Below are 21,322 nucleotides of genomic sequence, written 5' to 3' on the forward strand. Positions count from 1 at the left end.
TACACTCCCCTCTCTCCATTCTCTTTTAACAAAATCAATCTAAAGTTATGAAAAAAATTTTTAATAGCCTTTCAATATAGCAGATTTACAAGAATTCCTTCAGGAGAATTCATTCAGTCGCTCCCAACATCTCCTTAATTTGCAAAGAGCTAACAAGAGATCTGAACGGACAATTAATACTAAGATGCTTGATAGTTACTAAAATGTTTTGCAAATATGATTTTTAAAGTACCTTTTTCTTAACTGACTTGCTTCATGATCAACTGTCTTTCAAAAGATTTTATTCTTCCTACAAGGAAAAAAAAGCCATTTGCTTTCCCATTCATAATCTTTTCATTCACTTCATTCTCTTTTCTAATTAATTCTTTCAGATGTAGAAGGAAGGGAAAATTTGGAGGGGTTAGTAACAAAACAAACATTTAAGAAATCACATGACTTTACAAGAAATACTGAGGAAAAAAAATAGTCCTATTCCCTTCCCGGTGAAAGGGACAAAATTCTCCCAGATCTGTAATTACTCCTAGGTTAAAATGTAAAGAGAATATCTGCATGTAAAGTCTTTGATTATAATAAACCATTATGTGTAACCAATAATTATTTCAAGTCCAGTAAAAACTTCCAAGTTATATACTTCCAGGATCAGATTTGGAGCTGTGGCTTTGTTAGAGACAATCAGGTTGGTTTTCATAAGCCCATCAAACATAAGCATCTGATACAGGTGATTTATGAGAACAGAGGAAGAAGCAAAAGCAAAGAAACTCACTCTCAAAGTAAACTGCCAGGGCTAATGAGAATTCAAAGGGTTTATATGGCAGATCATATTTACTCAATTAAAATTATACAGGCAAAATACTCTACGCAACTAAAGCACCTTTAAACGTTTAAGAATAATGTTACCAGTAACATGCAAGTAAAGATGGGAAGAGTTGAGAATGGGGAAAAACGAAAGAGAGAACCTGACAAATTTCAAAACCTCCAAACTCAGGTAGTTAACTCTTTCTGGCTTCCATAATTTACCAGCTTTTGTAGCATGTCATACTTCGATACATACATGGTGATCTTTGCTTAAAAAAGAAAAAAAAAGTACTGGATATTTTAAAGCGATAGCATGTTAAGACAGAATTTCTTACCACTGGATCAGGAGCCAAAGGTTTAACCCACACATGCAGCGTTGCTGAAGAGTAGTCACCCCACTGCACACGCATCCTGACTCCTGACACAGCTCCAAAAGCGCCGCCCCACCCTTCCTCTTCCTCTTTCAGAGAGGCAGAGCTTAAAGAGGATTCCTTCTGAACAAGAAACCTCAGACTCAGCTGCACGCCGTACGTATTTCGGCCAGTAGCTCCAGCATTTTATTGTAATAACTTTTAAGGAAACTCCTAAGGTGATTATGTGCGCAAGAGATAACTAAAGCACCACCACCACCAGGCCACACTGGAAACACTGTGAGAGGAAATAAGTAACCCTCTGCGGTCAAAAAGGAGAACAGGATAATAAATCTAGTGGAAAAAAAAAATCTGGATCTGGTACTCTTTCACAATACACTCTGACTCACTGGGATTTGACTGAACTGCTTTTACAAATGATTTTTTTTTAATCATTTGCATTTCCATTTTAAAGTAGGACTTACAAGGTTTCGAACTTCAGAAATCTCTTTTGCATTTCTTCCCTCTTTTGATTGTTTTTCTTCTTCTTCTTCATTGAAGTGGGAACACAAAGTAAAGAGTGCCTTAGTTAGAAGGAGGTGAGAAGGAGATTCCTCAACTTCATGCTAGATATTGAGAAGGATGAAGTTGCTGCAGATCAAACAAAAGCAAAGTTTTGAAGTTTTCCTAAGAAATCCCTTCTCTTAAAACATTATTTGTATCTCTTAACCTGTGATGTCATTTTTCGTTGTACACTGTTGAGCTCTCCAGCCCAACCTGAATTTGAAGCAGTAATGTAAAAAGGCAGATGTTTCTTTGAACACTGGCTAAAGACCCACAAAAAGACAGTGAGTTACTTTTAAAGATGTGTGAGAGAGAGAGCTTAACTCTGAAGCAGCATTAAAAAAATGGACTAAGCGTATGTTTAAAAATATCCATAGAAAAATGTTCATGTACTTGAAAACAGGAAGCCTAAATGATCAGGAAATGCCACATAAGCTAGGTTCTGCTCTCACTTTCACACTGTGCGGTCAGAAAGCACTACCCAACATTGCTAAATAACTACACTTATTTAGAGCTATTCCTTGTATGTCTTACATGCCAAAAAGGCAAATTTTTGCAGCAAGTGCACTAATGTCACATGATTATGATGAAATACAGAAGGGAACTGTCTGACATTGGACATATTTGCTTTCTCTCTACCTCAGTTCCCTCATGTACTTATTACTTCTGCGTATAAAGCACTTCGAGATATCCTAATGGAAAACTGGAAAGACTAGATATAGTTAGCATGCAATAGCTCTTTGTAAAATCCTCGTAAAAGCGACGCGCATCAGTGTCATTTTTACCATTGGACAGATGAACACTATACAGTATCCATGTCTGACCATCCTACATCACTATAAAAAGAATTAACAACTCTCCCCTGGTGGGACTGCTGTGAAATCCTGTTTTTTTAAATGCTGCATATCCTCAAAGAAGCTAAAACACTCTCTTGTATGTACATCTCATGGCAAAAATTTGCTTCTCTTCTCCCACCACTGGTCTTCCTCTGCTTCATGTAAACTTTTTCAACTTCCAGTTCTGTGAAGTTTCAGCTTCACATCTGCTTGCAAGCCTTCGCTCCGAGCTTTCCTGCAGGGAGACTGAGCTGAGACCAGGAATTCCTGAGTTCCAGTTATATTATCGTGCAGCCTCTGGCAAATCACTGACCTCACCTGTACCAGATTCTTTTCTGGAGACTACCTAGATAATTTAGTCAGTATCTGTAGTCCTTTGGAACTGTACCTCGCTATCACGTTGCTTGCATGTCATACGAAGTGCCCTACCATTTACCCCGGCTTCTCTTGACCACTTCCTCCCTTCTCCTGACTACATCGTTCTTCTGCTGTGATCTCCAAAAAAATAACCTTCATTCCTCTTTCAGAAAATTCTTTGGTATATACACCCAGTAAATGACATTCCAACAAGAATGTTCCCCAGACCTTTTGCCCATGCATGTATATGGTGCTTGTTTCCATCCTGTGCCTACTCAGGTACAGGCTTTGGACACCATGTACAGGAGGCCATTTGCGTCCTCTGGGTCTGTTTCCAGTTGCCAATTCTTGGCAAACAGAAATGCAATCAATAAAATTGCGTTATCCTACCTGAAAAATTTCTACAGAACATTAAAGTGAAGAGACTCAGACAACGCATTTCCCCACAGCACTTTTCTCAACTCTCTACCTGGGAATACTTCAGGATGTTCCGTCGATCTGAGGTTCTGGGGTGACCAAAGACAAAAAATGCTAACCCACAAGGAGCTGACGCTACACAGAAAGCTATGGACAAGTGGATCAGCATTTATTCACACAAAGTCCCAGTTAAACCTCTTATTTGGCCAGTGTTACCGCACAGGCTCGCTAGCACTTGTGTCATTACCTTACAACTTCGGGATACTGTCAAAACTGTACAGGCTAAATGTTAAAAATGCCTTCTAATCAACTTTGAAATTTCAGAAGCTATTAGATAACTGCTAAGTTTAAAGGACCCATGGCCTAAAGATTAATTTATACTCTGAAAAGCAAACAGCTCTTTCCTCCTAAGGTTTGCTACTTTCTCTGTAACACACAATTTCACAGGGTTGTAACAAGCCTCTGCAAGCTAACCTGAAATCTGCACAGAGCCACCCTAACATGCCAAACAGATCTGGGTAAGAGGCTTGTGCTGCCAATTTATGGGGCAAGCAGCCAACAACCTGCAGGAATCCAAATTTCAGTTCTAAGAGGAATACGTGGTTGCTTCCAAGTTGGACATTTACATGTCCATTAAGGGGATGCTAAGTACTCTTAGATTAAGAGCAGAAGGCAGATGTGGCTGTGAAAAGTGCAAGGCTATGGCATATCTTGCCACACAGTCCTACCTACAAAGTCAGATTTAGCATGGGGGACACTGAAAGCCTGCAGGCTTTGAAATGTCCTACCTCGGCAAGCGACTTTTCTTGGTTGTGAGATAGTGTTAAACTGGTCATCGTAAAATCCTCACAACTGAAAAACAATCAGCAGGGGGCATTAAAACCCAGGAGGTGCCAAGGCCCCGACATAAGGTCGTTGACAAGGTAATTTAATGGTAAACGGTAGATGCAGTAGCACCAACTAATGTGCTACAGTGTGGGAGCAGCACATAAAAGTATAAACAATCTCCTCCACATGGGTGAAGTTATTTAGAATGCCAATCATACTCAGTACCTACAGAAACAGCTGCATCATATACTACCCAGTTTTAGGTTTAAAAGTCAGAGCTGAATTGGGTATTTCAGCTACAGGCAAACAGTTTCAAAATAAAATCAAATGACTACTGGAAAGCTATGGTTTGTGCAAACCTTTTATACGCATCCTGCTCCATCAGAAATTCTCTCCTATACACCCTGTTCTCATCACATGGGCCAGGTCAGCCTCTCAAAACTGGAAAACAAAATCTTTCAGAAAAAGGTTTTGAAAAGAAAATTGCACTCTTTTAGAACTGCCTTTTCTCACAAATGTATTTAAGCTGCTTGTCATGCAGCATTTAATCACTGCAGATATTTCCATACGTGTAAAAAACACACTGTTCATTTCACAGTAAGACTAAGGTGTTGGGCTATTGTTAGAAAAGTGATGCTGGTGTTCACGTGATACAAAAGGCTGTGACTTTTGCACTCCTGTGTAGGCTCTGTACAGTGAATATAATTACACCAGTTGCTTACTTTGCTTCCCATACTACAGTAAGCAATTTTGGAGGAAACGGATCCATACTGGCAGTCCTGCTATTTTTTAAGTAGGCTGATTTCTTTAAGGTGCCAAAACTCTGTCATGCAGACGAGACCAAAGTTACTCATCCAAATATATGCAGGAAGCATCTGTTATAGCAAGAAACTGTACTTGAGTTCACAAAATCCTAAGTTAGGTCTCTGACCAGTGACTTGCCCTGTTCTTGTTTTTGAAGACACCCACATTAACAGCTCTTCAGGAGCTCTAACCATTCTCAAGGCATCCAGAGAGGCTTTCAGCTCCAGTGCTTGAGGGCTTATACATATGGTTACAAAGAGCGCCACTCCACATCTGAAAAATCCTCTGCAGCTCACTTTCAATGAATACTAGATTTGACTGCATTTATTAAGACCTGGTTTTAAATAGATTTTTCAGTCAACAGTGAAAGTCAGAGATGTCAATGACACAGCTGTGGGCTTAATGTGAGCTAGTTAAATCTAGATATTAACGGTAGCGAAGCCACAAGAGTACAGATTTCCTTGAAGGACTTCAAGCACTTCAGCAGACTTACTGGCTCATGTCAAGGCCTGTAGCAGTCCAGCTTCCCTGCTTTTTGGCCAACCTGATTAAACCTACCTCAAGCGTACTGCAATCACATGTACCAAAAGCATATCTTAAACACGAGCAGCTTACATACAGCCTTCCTATTTTTAAGAAGCTGAAACAACAGCTGCAAGAGCTGTGATGTGCCCACGTACTTCAAAGGGATGGTAATGCTACTGCTGACAGCACCTTAACTGTCAGTGCTAATTATTTCACCGCTGTTCAGTTTCAGGGCATGTCTGTTGTGTTGATTTAGTGTATTTGTGTTATACGTTCAGCAACAGCTGCTGTGCATAAGGACAGTTCCTACGTTCTACCAGTAAAGCATCTTCCTTGTATACTGTCCAGCTGCAAGTGACAGTGCTGTTAAAAAAAACTTGCTGTGCATCAGGTTTGGCTGTTTGCAGTTTGCTGCTTCCTTAGCATTTTAACATTGAGGTTTGCAATGTTAAGATCCTTCAGAAAGGCAGGTCTGAGGATCAGAATCAGTAAGGAGCTCTCCGGTTCTTCAAGTTTCAGTCTCATGAAACCCTTTGTGTCAGTTCCATTCATTTTGATATCACTGCTTCCATACCTGCCTTCCTTGCTTATCTCTCACTACTTTTTTACTTCTCCTCCTGCAGTACTGTTTGTTATATTTAGGTCTAAAATTAGCCTCAGATTATATTACATGACACTGATTTCCACTGTTAGATGTCCAAGATAGGAGCTGTATATTGTCTCTATACTTGGAACACACAAAAATACTTTTATTTCATTAACATGACAGCAGAAGTTAAGCCAGTTTTACATACATATTAAGCAGCACATCAGTATATATTGATGGTTCCTGGGTTCATATGGGCTAGATAGGGCTTTTTATAGTCAAAGCAGAAACCACAACTAGGAGCGATAGAGGTAGTCGTCAGCCACAACACTGTTCAGCAGAATTCACGGCAGCAGTAAACATAATTTTCCAATGCTGCAGTGAATTTCCTGACAATCCTGACTCTTCTATTACACCAGGAATGCAGCCAGACATTTCTCATGGGACAATAAAACTTGTCTACTGCTTGAGGATATTTTTGACAGGAATAACCTGTGAATCCACTTTAAACACTACAAAGCTACTGCAACACTGTAAAACATGTCTCTTGAGAGGATAATTTCAGACCTAAAAAAGAGTGGTGTCCTAAAGCAACTCACAGCTCAACTACAAATGTGTAGCTTTAAAACTCCTATTAAAAATGAAGCCAAAAGATAAAGGAGCGCAAAACAGAATGCAGGGGGTTAACAGTGCTCAAATTCTGATGCTAACAACTTCAGCAACACTTAAGACACTAAGGTGGAAGACACCTGCAGCTCCATGAGCAGCTGAACCAATCTAATAGCTGATGCTAAAAGGAGTAGGTCCCGCTCCCGGCTTTGTCCCCTCCTTTGTAGTGGTTCTGGTACTGCCTGGACTTGCGCTAAAGCTGCTTCAATTTCCTGATCCAGAAGGCCTTCTGCTAACCCAACAACAACAAAATTACCAGGTGTATACCTGATCCAGCTTACAGCTGTAAAAGCACTAGAGTTGGCACAGGGAGATGGGACAGCAACGTCAGATCAGTGCGTCTTTTGAGCAGGGTACTCAGTCCTGATTTTGGCCTAACTTTCATTAGGAAAATACATCAGCTGGGGATACAGCCTTTGAAACCCAGACCACCTGCAGTAGTGGCAATAAACAAAGAAGGCGCTCCTTGTCTGTGTGTCCCAGCTTTTGCTCCTGTAAGTAGTATCTATCCACAAGCTGACTGTAAAGATTCAGCCTAAAACAATGGCTTGGCACCAGTTTTGGGGGGCATGCAAAGTTTTTAGGCGAATGAAATACCAGTCCCTCTTTCATAGACTTCCACCCTGATGTTGAGGAACTTACTTTGTGCCTCTTTGCTGCAATCCCTGTTTTCATAGATGATGGATAACAACACTGTTACCTCACAGTGATGATGTGAAGACCTATCTTTTTAAATAAGAGGTTTCTCAATACTGTGGTCATTGTTGAGATGCAAAGACCTTTTAAGTATTATTTTAGTATGAAAATAGTAGTAACATCAGTATGAAAAGTATATTCTTCTTCAGTAGCTGCTCTTCTGACAGAACAACCATTTCCCTTCAGGAACTCTGATTTTCCTTTCACACCCTTGTGAACATCTTTTCATTTCTAAGCCTAGTAATTATTACTGTGGCCCGTTTCTGTGCCACTGTGCACACACATGCACCCTATTGTACTTTCCTGAAGCTTCAGGGATTTCAGCGCGACTTGATACAGACCTAGGTGTACTTCCTCACCATACACCGTGCTTCCTGTACACCACGTAAAAGCTTACATCTTTTCCCTCAGTCGCTGTCCTGAACTATGAAAATGTCCCACACAAAGGCCTTTGTCTCTGCAGTCGAGGTTTTAATTACCCTTTTTTCTGATGCGCTTCCAGTGAAGCTCAGCAGATGAGATTAGCACAAACAGGGACGACCCCACGGCCCAGGGCACATTTCAAAACAAAGCAACACAGACCACCACTGCCCACCACGGTCTACACGAGGTTCAGCGTTAAATACCGCAGGCGCAGGAAGACCGCCTCGCCTGTCCGCCCCTGTGCCCTGCCCTGCCCGCCCCGGCCCGGCCCCCGCCGCCCCCAGGCCGCGCCCTGATGCCGCGGGGCGCTGCCGACCCCGCTCCGCTGCTCTCGGCTCGCTTCTCCCCCGCGGCCGCGAGCGGCGGCGGCGAAACGCGGCGGCTCTCTCCGAGGCTCCCGGCGAGCGAGCGCGCGCCCCCGCCACGGGCCCAACCGCCACCACGGGCCCAACCGCCCCCGCGGCCCAGGCGCCCGGCACCGCGTGCCCTCGCACGCCGCCGCAGGACGCCCGGCCCGGCCCGGCCGGTGCAGCGAGGCGGGATGGCGGGCTTACCCGTCGCCCCGCGCATCCCGCCTCACGGCCGCCGCTCTCGCTCCGCCGCCGCGTCCGCGCCGCCTCCCCGCCCCCGCGGCCAGCCCGCCCGCGCCGCGCCCCCTCCGGCGCCTCGGCCCGGCCCGCCCCGCCCCGCCCCGCCCCGCACCCTCCCTCCCCCGGCCCGCGCCCTCCGCCACCGCCTTTCGCTTCCCTCCGCGGCCCCTTCCGCGGCTCCCCGCTCCTCAGCGGGAGCCGGGGGCGCAGGCCGAGCCCGCTGGGTGCGGGGGCACCAGCGGGCTCGGGGAGCCCTCGAAAAGCAGCACCGCGGCCCGTGGGCTCCGGTACCGGTGAGAAGGCTCAGCTGGCTGCCGCGCAGGCAAGGCCGCCCGCAGCCCCTTCGTGAGCAGTGTTCGGTGTTGCCAAGCCCCTCTCCCCCAGCTGCTTAAAAACCAGTTACAAGCCACAGCTAAGGACTGCGCACAGCCGCAGAGCGCTGCCGCTGCCTTGCAAGTGCTCCGGCATCAGCGTTTCTGCGTCGGTCTTTCTCCCACCCCACAGCACAGACCATGCTAAGAAGCAGTTTTCAAAGTGAAAAATAAAGGGAGCCGCTTCTGCAGCCTTTTACAGCTGCATCACTGTGGATCCAGAGGTCAGTTACCATTTAAAGGCCTTTCTTCTTGACCTCTGGGCAGGCGGAGGCTGTGGCAGGGAAGCTGCTGTGATAGAGCCTGGAGCCTTGGAGGGCTTGCCGGGGAAGCGATGCTCTTGGTCTTTTGCCAGGACTGACTGGCACTGAAGGCAGCTCGACCTGTCTAAACACCAAGGTTTCTAACCACTGGGCTAATCAAGGTAAGCAAACGTGGTCTCTTACTTTCTAAAAAGCAAGCCTCTGGCTATCAAAAAACTGCCCTAATTATCTAAACAAATCACTGGCTTATCACTGGCATCAGGAATCTCAGTGAGTTAATTCTCATCAATAACTTTTTGAAGCCCAACCCTACCTTTATTGCCCAGGGGACTACTCTTGAATGCTGTCCCATTACAGGGCCTTTTACACAGAAGTGACAGGATCTAAGACCATCTTCTGCTGAAAAAGGAAGGAGAAACAAAGTTAGTTGCAAACCCCTTTGTCCATATTGAAATGGACACGGGTTTCCAGTACTTCTCCAATACCAATAGAATTCCTAATCTCAGAGATCAAGGAGGGCCTTGCTGAGCAGCGGTTGCTGGTTGTGTTCTCCCTGCCACGTGTGTGGAGTGGTTTTCCTGTGTTCTTCTGTGTTTTAGCCCATTCTGCCTCCCTGACCACATACTGACAACACTTCGGTTATGTTTCAGTGACTGGCACCTGGCAGTCTGCTCTCTGAACTGCCCATATAGCTAGCAGGAATTTCAAACCATGCTTGCATGTAAAAGGCAATAGAAATGCACCTAGATGAAGGAAGTTCATAACTGTGGCCTTGAAATTATGCAGGTGTATTCTTCTGGCCAGGAAAGGTAAGGTGCTCTTTTGTTTCCTTGGCAGGATCTTCCTTTGCTGACTCAGGTGCTGGCCACCTTTGCTGGCCACCTTTGCTGGCTCAGGTGCTGTAGGAAAGAGGATGCATCTCTGGGGAAGACAGAGTGAGCTGTCACAAGACACAAGGTAGGGTTGCTGGTTACCATATAGATTTATTGGAACTTTCAGGTTATCATAGGTGTTTGAGAAAGAAGAGAACATCACAAAGCTTTCAACAAAGTAGCCACCTCCCTTATAATCACATGAGGTGTAAATAACTCAGATGCAGAGTCCCACATTTCCCCACTCATGTTTTTTCATACGCATGCTATAAGCTTATGAGTGCAAAAGGAATCTTTGTATTTCCCTGTTTGCCTAGCAATAATGATTACCTCGACTAGGCCTGCGCTGCTGCGCGGTACAAAAATACCTGACCAAGCTATGCATGAGCTAGCTTGGCTCCCAGAAGTAGCATAGCTGCCTTAGTGCAGCACTCTGTGCAGTTTGATTAGATTTGCCAAAGCAGGGTATATGAACTATTCTGAGAGGTAGGTCTGGTTGGTTGCTGAGAGGCTTTACTGGTGTTCCACGTACCTGAACTAGTCATTACATGTACATGTTTTCACTTCTATTCTGCAGATGTTGCACAGTGGTACAAATGGTGTTGGTCCCAAAGCATGTAAAGCCACCATCCATCATCCCTAAACCATAATTGAACTGTCTTCCCCCAAGTATCATATGGAAGAGTATCTGCAAAGAAGACAAATGAGGACACCAGAGATCGCTGGGTCCAGAAATCTCACTGATAACTCTTCTATGTGTGTGGAATAACATTTATTGTCATACACACAGATGAATCTCTTATTTCCAGTGCAGTCTGCAGGTGTCCTTTGCATTGATTCCTGAACTGCTACATGAAGAGGGCAAACTATGGGCACATAAGAGCCATTCAGATCTCCAGCACAGTTGGAGAGCATACTGGTCTTCTGTGTTTTTCAGACACTCTATATGTTCGTGGTTGCAATAACTCTGCAGGCACAAGCACGGAAACCTCACCCAGCTGTGCTCATGTTGGCACTGTCTGGGACACAAAAGGGAGGAACAGACATCATGGGAAGTGTGTCAACTAAATGTGTTGACAGATTGAAAACACTTCCCCATGAAGACCTGGAAGGAAGAAGGGAGTTTGTCACAGTATGCCATCAAACAGTTCCCAGAGCAGCTCAAGTTAATGAAATGCTAAGAACCTGGGTATGATTCTCCAGACGTTCTAGTGCCAAATCCATGTAAATAGTAGTGCCAGTGGGGATTTGGCTTTATAGACATAGATGATTGTCATTACTGCAGTGCGGATGCTCATGGACTGGCTTAGCAAGTACAAGGTGCATAAATATCAGGACAGTGGATGCATCTGAGAGATCTGGTCTGTATTTACTGTATAAATAGTGACATACAATGATATACACTGTGCTTTAAATATCTTTGAAGTCACAGTGGCATGCTCATCAGAAATGGCAGGCAGAAAGGGAATTCATTTTCATCCAGTAATTTGATCAATTTTTTTTTCCTTAGCTCTACAGTAAACCCAAATAATTAAACCTTAGTGGAGACTACACTGTAAAACTTTTGTTTTAAATTGTATTGAATTATTTCTTCTATAAATGTTTTACAAGATCATTGGCTAGGTAGTGAATGTATTTAGAGTCCTAATTACCGTTATATGTGAAACTCTGTGTTTTGCCAGCGCAAGTTAAAGCTGCCCATTGTGCATATGCACTAAGGTAGTGTCTTACTACTAGATCCTGAGATGCGTTTCCCCACAGGACCTCAGTCTGACTCAGTTCACAGGATGATGGATGCACAATAAATAAGGCAGCTGTTCCAGGTTGGTATTTATCTGTCTTAGTCTGTGTGTGGCTATAACCTTTATTTACTCCATTTAAATCTGTAGGGGTTTATTGATTTCCTTGTGGGGAAATTGCATTCATCACTAGAGTGAGCATTTTACAAATATTCCTGAATTTTCCTCACAGCTCCCTGGAAGACCAGAAGGTATTATTACTTCCATTTACAAATAAAAAATTGAAGCAAGGAAGAATAAACAGCATAATGTGAAATAGTGTTTGCTAGTGATTCAGAAACTACATGCACAGTTTGAAAGATCTAACATTTGTTTTAATGAGTATCATTGTTACAGTGCTAGATATATTCTGTGCATAGTATGTACATCTTGCAAATGTGTAGTGAGGTAGGGTAGATATGTAAATATTATTGTGGGAACTTTCCTGAAAGGCATCTCATGGATAATTGAGTCTAGACCCTTGTTATTGCCAGCATGCCATATAATCTTATTCATAAAATGATTGAGATTTATCTTAAAGTAATTAGGTGTTTTACTCATATTATGCTATTAGAAAACTGTTCCAGAATATGGTTGCTGTGAGGGCTAAGAATTGTCTTCTAGCTTTCAAACAAAACCTCATACCCATTTCCTCTTATGCCAGCAGCGACCACTGGTTTAATGGTTTAAATAATTCTTTTCCTTCCTGGCGTTTATCCCTCCACCTTTGTTTTGCTAAAGTAAACAAGATAAGAACAAATTATGCCAAAATAAGTGAAGGCTTAAATGAATTCTGAATGAAGTGTCTACCCAAAGGTGTAACGCAGTTTAACAAATCCATTCAGGCCTTAGTTAATATTAGCTTAATTGGCATGACTTAGCTTGTACAGAAAAGTTTTAAACTGGCTGCAGTTTTCACTTTTGTTGTCCTCACACTTTGTTTGTGGTTTATTCTATTATGTTTAGCAAGTTGCAGAATGCCAGAAATCAGGAAACTTGAGTTATATCCCTGTTCTGGAGGTCAGTGTGATATAGCAGTTGTTATCACTGATGTAGCATTTACTGAGATAGCACTTACTGTGGTTTGGCCATCATGCATGTTGGGAACTTCCATCCTGAAAAGCCACTAAAATGATGAGACTTTTTTCTTTTTAGGGGCTTGGGTTCTGCTCCCAGTTCTGTAGGAAGTAACTATAGGCTGGAATTTAGCAGGGAATCTGAAAGTCTTTCATTTTCAAGGGGCTCTGAAGTACCAGGACAGGCAGAAAGGCATTTTAAATGAGATATCTCCCTGCAGCTCCTAATGCAACAGGAGTCAAAAGAGAACATATGTCACTACATACCCTTTATCTTGGAGTTAGTGCTTTTTACAATACAGAAGCTGAGTTAGTAATCTATCATGATAATCCAATTTCTAACAGTCCAGGTTCACCACTGTGCTGGATTAACGCGGGCCCATTGAATAAGGAGACACAACAGTGTAGGTATAGGGGAATACACCATCTAATGTTGCTACTTTGGGGCTGATGGGAAAGTGTAGGGTTGGAAAGTAGTACTAGCTGTGTGGAATTAAATGTAGGTGGCTTTGGTGCACTTGGATAGATTGCTGTATCCCTTCTTTTTATATGTACTGGGGTGTGGCAATTTCCCATGGCTAATCTTCAGCCTTATCTTATCTACAGCTGTAAGCTTGTTATTAGCTTTGTTATTGTGCATTGGAACACCTTTGATACGCAAACTGAGAGTAATTATGTGTCTTCCTTTTCATTGTATGCATAGGCTATATACTCTTGTAAGTTATTTGACTTGCTGATTTTATCTGGGCCATGGAATAACCTTAATTCTCCATCAGTCACTACAGGGCCAACATAAAGCACAAGCATGGGTTTAGCTAACTTGGCAAAAATACTACCACATGCTCATGCCTAATCCATAATACTTGGGTAGCCCAGTGAGTCACAGATCTGCGATTAATTAATGAAAAGCCATGGCTTTACTAAAGACAAGAAAGGTTTGTGCTTTCACAGACATTAGTAGGTCATGTTCAGCTTGGAAGGAAGCTCACTTTTAATAAGTAGTATACGTGGCAATATTAGAACAACTTCTCTTTCCTAGGATTTTATGTCATATAGTGCATTGTAGTTAACATATGGAAAAAACATATCCTGCATTCTAGTGAACAATTTATATTTTCTGCTTATTTTCCTCCTACAGATAGGGGAACTAGTTAAGGAAAATTAGTACAATTAAGATGATTTAAATTTTCTCTTTTGAGTCACTCAAGATTTTTCGTGAAATACTCTCCAAACTGTGAAAGCAGAACTTCTTACTACATTAAAGTGTGGCTCTTTATGGTAGCTTGTAGAAGAAAGAGTAGACCATATCTTCACTGTCCAGCAGGAGAAATTACCTGGTGAGCTCTTCCTTCAAACTACTCTGTCAAAGAATACAATGGAGCTTAAGTGATTTCCAACTTCTGAATTCCCTGCACAATAACTCTAAAACCCAGCAAATCTAATCTCAGTTGTTTCACTGAAAATCAAGAGCATGTCTTCTGGTACAATAGCATTAAACCAGTGTAAATCTGGTGTGAGTAAAATATTGGTTGAAGCAAACGTCACCTACATAACGAGATTTATTTTTTCACTACAGAGACCCTATTTATAAATACATGCTTTTTCGTACTTTATGAAAGTCTTGTCCTTGTCCTTGTGCATGAGCCAGAGGTATTTTGCACTTTTTAGCTGATTAGTAATGCTTTTAGGTAAATCAAGAACATTTTTTTGTAACTAGAAAGAGAGATGATACATAGGCAAGCTGAGATACAATGGTTTTATTGGCATGACTCTCTTCATCATAAATGATTAAACCATGGGAAAATTACCTCTGCTGTTGAAAAAAAGAATGCAGTGTGTCTCTCTTGTTTTTGTATCTCTGACAGTAGAGGCTAACAGCTAGGCTTTTTAACTCTCATGCTGAAGAAAAAAGGGGAATTGCAGTAATATAATTCAAAGCTCAACTTGTCACAGGACTCTGGGTCATGCAGGTCATAACAAAAACTGCAGCACCAGTGCTCTAGTTAGCACAGTTTGAAAAGTTGCTAACTAAAAGGAAATTGTCTCTTAACAAATTTTAATGACTGTTTGCCAAAAGCTACTTCTCTAATTAGTACTATTTACTAGACTTGTGAGAGGATGTCAATGCCCTTTCAAATAATTTTTTTTCTGGCCTTTTTTTCCTCTAAAATATATTTTTCTGTATTATCAATGAACATTACATGTGCCCTGCTGGATGTCATATTGCCATGTGTTTCCTAAAAAAAAAAAAAAAAAAGAATTTCTACCATTCTGGACACATACCTGGCTTGCTGCCAGGTCATACTTTTCCCAAAACACAGAGGAACTGCTGGTTCTTGTCAGATATCAATTAAAGTTAATAAATATGATGATGTAAAGCCACAAGCTTAATGGATTCCTACAACACCTGTAGGAACAGTCAGATATTACTATCTTAATTTTGCAGGTGGCGAAACTCAGATGTACAAAGATAAGTGGGTTGTCCATGGCTAGGAAACAATATAGTGGCAGAGCTGAAGTTTTTTCTTTATCTTAGTTCTATGCTAAATATGTTAGTCACACAGACTGTCTTAGAATAAAATAAAAAGGGAACAGATGTTGAATATCCCTCAAGAAAACAGTTATATGTGTAAAGTGTACTAACTGATTCCACTTTCCTGAGGTTTAGTACAGGCGTGGGTACCCAGGATTTTTGTTTGATAGGAGTCTAGGAATTTCTTCAGTGAAATGTATTCAGTTGTTATTTCCCATAGAAGAAGAAAGAGCAAAAGTAGGAGTCAGACATGGAAGTGTGTCCCCTCAGATATTATTTGGATACTCCAAAGAATTCTCCAGCCAGCATGCTGTGCTGCCAAACTGGACACAGACTGACAAGCCTGAGGAAGCCTTAAATCTGTCGGTCATTTGTCTTGGGAGCAAGCTGGCAGTATTTACACTGGAAGGGATTTACTGGTAAAAGAGCACTGTGATGATGTACTGGCAAAAACACTCTTAGCATGGATGTAGCTATATCTACAAACTGTGCTTTTACTTAGCCTGGTAAAATTACCCTCTATTTCATTAACTTAAAATATTATGTGATAAAAATAGAACATATAGTAGCTATCGTAGTAGCTCTCAAATCTGAGGTATATAATAAATATAGTCCATGAATTCCTTGAAAGATGATGTGAGATGTACCTAGTGCTGTGTTTATTATTTTAGGAATACTTTCCCTCTGCTGCTATTATGAAGCGTTGGTGCAACTCGTTATGCAGCATATTCCAGTGTCTACTAATTGCTGTTTGCTAATAGTACTAAGAGTCATCACAATCTACCTACAGGGCATTTTCTTTTATCTTATGTCCAAAGAAACCATTTTGAAAAGCACCAACACATTGTTAACATTCATTATTAACATTAAAACTTTAGGATTAGGCTTGGAGAAGGAGAGGAAGATTTGGCTTATGTATTTACTGCTTCTGTCCTAAAAGTGATTGTTAATTTTCGGTTGTTGTTGTCGTCACTTTGCATTCCAGCCATCACAGTCATTAGACCTGCACCGTGGCGAGCAAAATTCGAGTCCTGACACGTACCTGTTATTCTGTTCACTTAGAACTCTTATATAGGGAAAGAGGGATGTAGAATGATAAAAATGGAAACAGTAGATTTTTCCTTATAAGATGGTGACCAGTGGGGCTTGTGAGCATCCGGCCCCAGTTACTCACTCTGGTTTGTCTTGAGTTGTGAGCTTTCAGCACTGTCAAAGTGCTAAATCATAGCAAGCAATACAAGGACAGTCTGTCTGCTCCAACAGACAGTCCTTACTGTATATGTATACAAAGGCACAAAATTAAGTGGCGATGTGCATTCCCCATTAACAAGATCTCACCAGCAGTGGTCAGGTGTGCCAAGACTCTGGAGGCAGAATACTCCAGGGCACCCAGCAGAAGCAGCTCTTTTAAGTTCAGGTGTTTCCAAGTCCAAAGCACTCATGGGGTCTTTGCTCTGGTCATATTTTACAATATTTTTTGGTTCTTTGATGCTGGTAGTGCCACCACTTACCTCAGGGGTTGCTTTTCCTGTTTCAGCTCCACCATTCATTTTTAAAAAATGTTTCCAAGGACATTTTTCTCAGCTTTCTTTATGTCCTTCAGTTTTGCCTAAGGAGACTTGCATCACATAATGGCAGCTGCTCTTAAGTGGCTTCTTTTAAGGCATGGCACAGTTTAGTTAGTGCTTTATGTCATCTGCTATGTTAGTTACAGGTTTATGGCTCAAGCCATCTGTGGGCTCCCCAGCCTACAGTAGGTTGCTTTTCTGGTCTAAGCTACTCCTCCTCCTCCTCTGTCCCACAGAATACTGTGTGTCAAACCAGCTGCTGGCCCTTGCACTGCCTCAGCAGGGCAGGTATCAAGATGAACCCAGTATGGATATTTAAAAATCTCATGATGTTAACTCTCTTGATTTAGAAAAGTATCTGCAAGACTTTTCCCATCTGGTACTTTGAAGTGCACTCAGAGAGTATCCTGCAATAGCAGTTCCTCTCTGAAAATCTTGTAATGCAGCAGAGCTGTTTTGAATGACCTGTTTAGAAAGTTCTTGTCTGTAAAAGGTGACACGGAGTTCAGTATATAAATTGTGTGTCTCTAAGATGATGTTGAACAACAAAAGTGTCCCTCACAGCTATTGCTAGCTCTTAAGTGCAATCTATTGAAAGGATTGAAGAACTGCTACAGAAAACAAGAGGATTTTGAAATTCCAGAGTGAGAACTGAAAACAACAGTTAAGAAATCCCCTCTTGTTACATCACTCTACTGGAAAAAGTTAGACAATATAGAGATAAGTATAGAGATAAGAACATGGGCTGTGTCCTTGAATAATACAGAGCCCTTGTACCCATGAGATAGGTTGTATAACCATAGATTTGACAGAGGGAGGTATACCTACCTCCTTCCTGATAGGATGCAGTTTTGAAGAGGTATGTGTGACTAATGAATCCTCAAGAGTCAAAGCTTTCGGAAAGCATACCGTGATAATTTCAATGAAGAATAAAAATTGTGATTTTGTCAAATAAAGGGGATTTAGGAAAAAAATGAAATGATGGCATGAATAGCCAAGAAGACCAAGAAACTGAAGGCAAGATATAACTGTTTACCTGTGTTCATGAAAAGCCCTCTGCCATCTTGGCAGTCTGTCCTTCATTATTAAGGGCTCTAATGGATTGATTTGTAAAGAGGACTATACAATTCATTGCTATTGCCGGATGTTTTATAGATAGACCAAGAGCAACAGGCATCAGAACATGGTCAAAGGCCAAAAAAAATGCACTGTGGCCATAAAAACAGAAACAGTGCACACAGCAAAGCGGGACAGGTCCATAGCAGCAAGATTTTCTTTTCCCCTGGAAATAATTGAATGTTTTCTGAAAGAACAGTAAAAAATTACATGGGTCTTATATAGCACTTTACATCTGTAGGTTGCAAAGTATTTGTATTTGTTCCTGCCAGTATCTGTGTCCTTTCACAGAAACTGAGGCAGAGGGAAGCGAGTCACTTGACTCACTGAAAGTCAAAACCATATTAATGATATAGGCTGGACGCAAACCCAGGACTTTCACATCTCAGTACAACATATACACACTAGGCTATGGTGTCTCTTACCTTCTTGTAATGATTATATCAATTCTACTCTATAATCATTCAGTGCATTTGATTATATGTTTTCTGTCTACACACCAAGAAAGCTGTGAGCTGATCATAAAAATTAATAATGTATGCTTCTGAAACTGTATTATTTATCTGGTATGTGTGATGTACACACTCTTTATACAGAGTAGATACAGGTGTGTGCCACAGATTAGGGTTCAGAACTGGGAGGGAAACCCCAAATTTTTCATGGTTTTATGTGCTAAAATGTTAGAAGTGAAATTATGTAAGAAGCTGATTTCTTATTCAGGAGAGAAATGATGTGACTATCATCTCAGGAGTATAAGTCATCCCCAGAGTATATTTGACTGAATGCTAAATACAATAAGCCTGCAGACATTTCAGCTGTTGAAAAATAAAGATAACACTGTAGATGATAGACTGTAAAGAACAAATAGCTAATAAAGAATGTTCTGCACATCAGCGTCCTGTTGTTTATCCAGCTTCACTTACTATGAACTTGACTCGTTGGTCTGATTGTAAGACTTGAATAAAGGTACATTATTTTAAATCTTCTTTGGCTGTAGCATCTCACTAGTATAAAAGAGCATGTTTATATATAAGCTTCTACAAAAGCTTTCTAGAGTCCTCGTTGAATAATCCAAGTGGTTCACTGATTGCTATTCAAGTCTTAAACTACAGTTTCAGGACCAATTTCAGCTGATCTAAGTGTGGGCTGCCAGAAGGGGCAGTGTGGTCTCCTCCCTCAGCCCTAGACACAAGTTCCTGCTAATTTTCTTCTGTCAGAAGTGGTGCTCTGATCCAGTCTGGCTGAAATCTAACCTGGGGGAAAAAAATCAATAACTATGATTTTTCAGCCATGTCAGCCACAGGCACACTAATGCTGACACAAGGGAGGGGGAAATGGAAGTAGGGCTGGAAACAGGTGAGGGGAGCAGTGGGACCTTTTTCATAGCAACCTACATTTAGCTCAGCTTGACCTGAACTGCAGCCTCATGCTTCCTCTGCATTTAAAAAGCCTTACTGGCACCTCTGTGTTGGTAAAATAGTTATCTGTTTCTGTTGACACGCCATTTGAGGAGTTCCTTATGGGACACAGTTTAACTGATGTTCAGGTCCTCCCCCCAACTGGACATACTTAGAGCACTGTAAAACACTTTTATGCTACTATAATATTAAGAGCCTTTGATTATTAAAATATTTTTCAGCTTTTTAATTATTGCCATTCCTCCAAAACAAGGACTGCAAAAGAATTCATTTTAAAATAGGTTAAATTACTCCATTTTAGCTTGTGGGTTATCTGTGAAAGCAAGCAAATCCCTCTGAGTCAGCATCAATGTGCATAATGTAACAAGAAGTTACCTCCACAGTTCTCTCCTAAAGCCACTTTTCTTCTTGTCATCGTGGGATCTATTCTCTACCTACTTTCCTTTTTACAACAGTTTCTCTGTCTCTGATTTTATGGTTATTTGATGACTTATATGCAGCGAGGTGGATTATTGAAGCATGAAAAGTTTGATCCAGATAATACAAGTACAAAGAAACTCTGACCTGCCAAAGGCCAGTTTTGTGTGCCGTACTACTCTGTAATTGTAGATGGGCTCAGAAATATGGCATTAGCTAACCCAGTTCTGATTTTTCTTGCCCGAGTTCTACTTTGCTCCTTATATTTCAGTTGACTGAATCTAAAATTTTATCCTAAAGCTATACATTTAGGGAAAGTGAGACTCTTTATTCTTCAGACCTGAAAGAAATAAGCTGCTGTAAAAGGTCTTTACTGAGAATTTGTCAGACAATGCATGTTTCCTCTTTCCTGGGTTCCTCCCTTTCACGTGCTGCGTCTTTGCTCCATCGCATTTGTCACTTGTTTGGTCCCTTTCAGTTTAACGGGACATTTGCAACCACTCCCCTTATTCACTCTATCTTCCTTCTCTAAATCTGGACTTCTTTCTCATTTTTCTTGTCTTATTTCTGTGTCTGTTTTATTTAGGGCAGAAGCTCCCCCTGCTGTTTGCAGCAGTACAGTCATAATAGAAACTCGATGGATTTCCTAATAAAAAAAGCTGCAAATTCCAGGGAAATGAAGGAAATTATTATTGAAAATGATTTAAAATACAATTTACTTTTCTTTGCAATTTCAGCTTTTCCTCAGTTCAACAGCAGCATCAATAATTTTTTCACAGTAAATTTAAGTACATTTTTTCCAGAAGCCTTTATTAAAAATCTAACCTATTAGCAGTAGCAAACACAGACAGAAACTGGGTGCATCTGGAAGTTTACAGCACCTATTAGCCCTGTCAGCAAAACGTGAAATTGGTTCTTCCTCATTTGTTTCTTCTCCAAAACTCCCCTGCATGACGCTGCTCCTACAGGACCAGTGTCCTAACATTTGCAAAAGATGTGCTGCAGCTTGGGGTTTTCCACAGACCTGATATCCGCCAGGACAGACTTGCACAGACCTGCTTTCATTTTCTTAGAGCCCACTATTATGCTTACATACGCATAATCTGACACCTGCGAATTGGTCTAGTGATTTCAGTGGAGCAAGTTTCTGTGCGCTTCAGGGTTTTGCTGGGACTTGGACGCATACCGCTGTTCTTGCACTCTGCTGAGGGGGCTGCTGCGTCTTCATGCTGACACTCAGATCAACTTCAGGAACGGAAAGGGCATCGCTAAAGTTAAAAACTGTTCCATATAGCTCCGCCTTGGAAGGTTTTGCTTTGTGGAAGCAGTGACAGGAGCTGGTCCCAGTAAACGCCATGCCGCAGCATGCACTCCTGCCGTTAGTATTTCTCCTAACTTCTCCCATCGCATTTAATACCAGAAAAGATGTGGAGCCTTTTGGTGCCTGCCATAAGCCTTGAAAACACTCCC

At 41.7% G+C, this 21,322-nt stretch overlaps 1 protein-coding gene and 1 long non-coding RNA gene across 15 annotated transcripts in view; one reads left to right on the top strand and one right to left on the bottom strand.

Moving 5' to 3' along the window:
• The window catches only part of ATP10D (ATPase phospholipid transporting 10D (putative)), a 57,837-nt gene extending 49,329 nt beyond the window's left edge, over positions 1-8,508 (bottom strand). For 5 of the 14 annotated variants that reach the window (XR_010389080.1, XR_010389079.1, XR_010389078.1 and 2 more), the window contains exon 1: positions 1,131-1,578. The gene's annotated coding sequence lies outside the window, so the exon portion shown is untranslated. Of the gene's footprint in view, positions 1-232; positions 290-1,130; positions 1,584-1,630; positions 1,797-8,404 lie in introns of those variants that run through there. The other 9 variants (XM_064511188.1, XM_064511192.1, XM_064511190.1 and 6 more) reach the window with 9 other exon arrangements.
• A 46-nt stretch (positions 8,509-8,554) lies between these two features.
• On the top strand, positions 8,555-18,905 carry LOC112979514 (uncharacterized). The gene is made up of 3 exons (XR_003258188.2): positions 8,555-9,235; positions 9,912-10,031; positions 10,524-18,905. It is a non-coding gene; the product is annotated as an uncharacterized LOC112979514 (long non-coding RNA).
• The last annotated feature ends 2,417 nt before the right edge of the window (positions 18,906-21,322 follow it).

The sequence above is a fragment of the Dromaius novaehollandiae genome, chromosome 4 (genome assembly GCF_036370855.1).
Source record: "Dromaius novaehollandiae isolate bDroNov1 chromosome 4, bDroNov1.hap1, whole genome shotgun sequence".
NCBI classification, from domain to species: Eukaryota; Metazoa; Chordata; class Aves; order Casuariiformes; family Dromaiidae; genus Dromaius; species Dromaius novaehollandiae.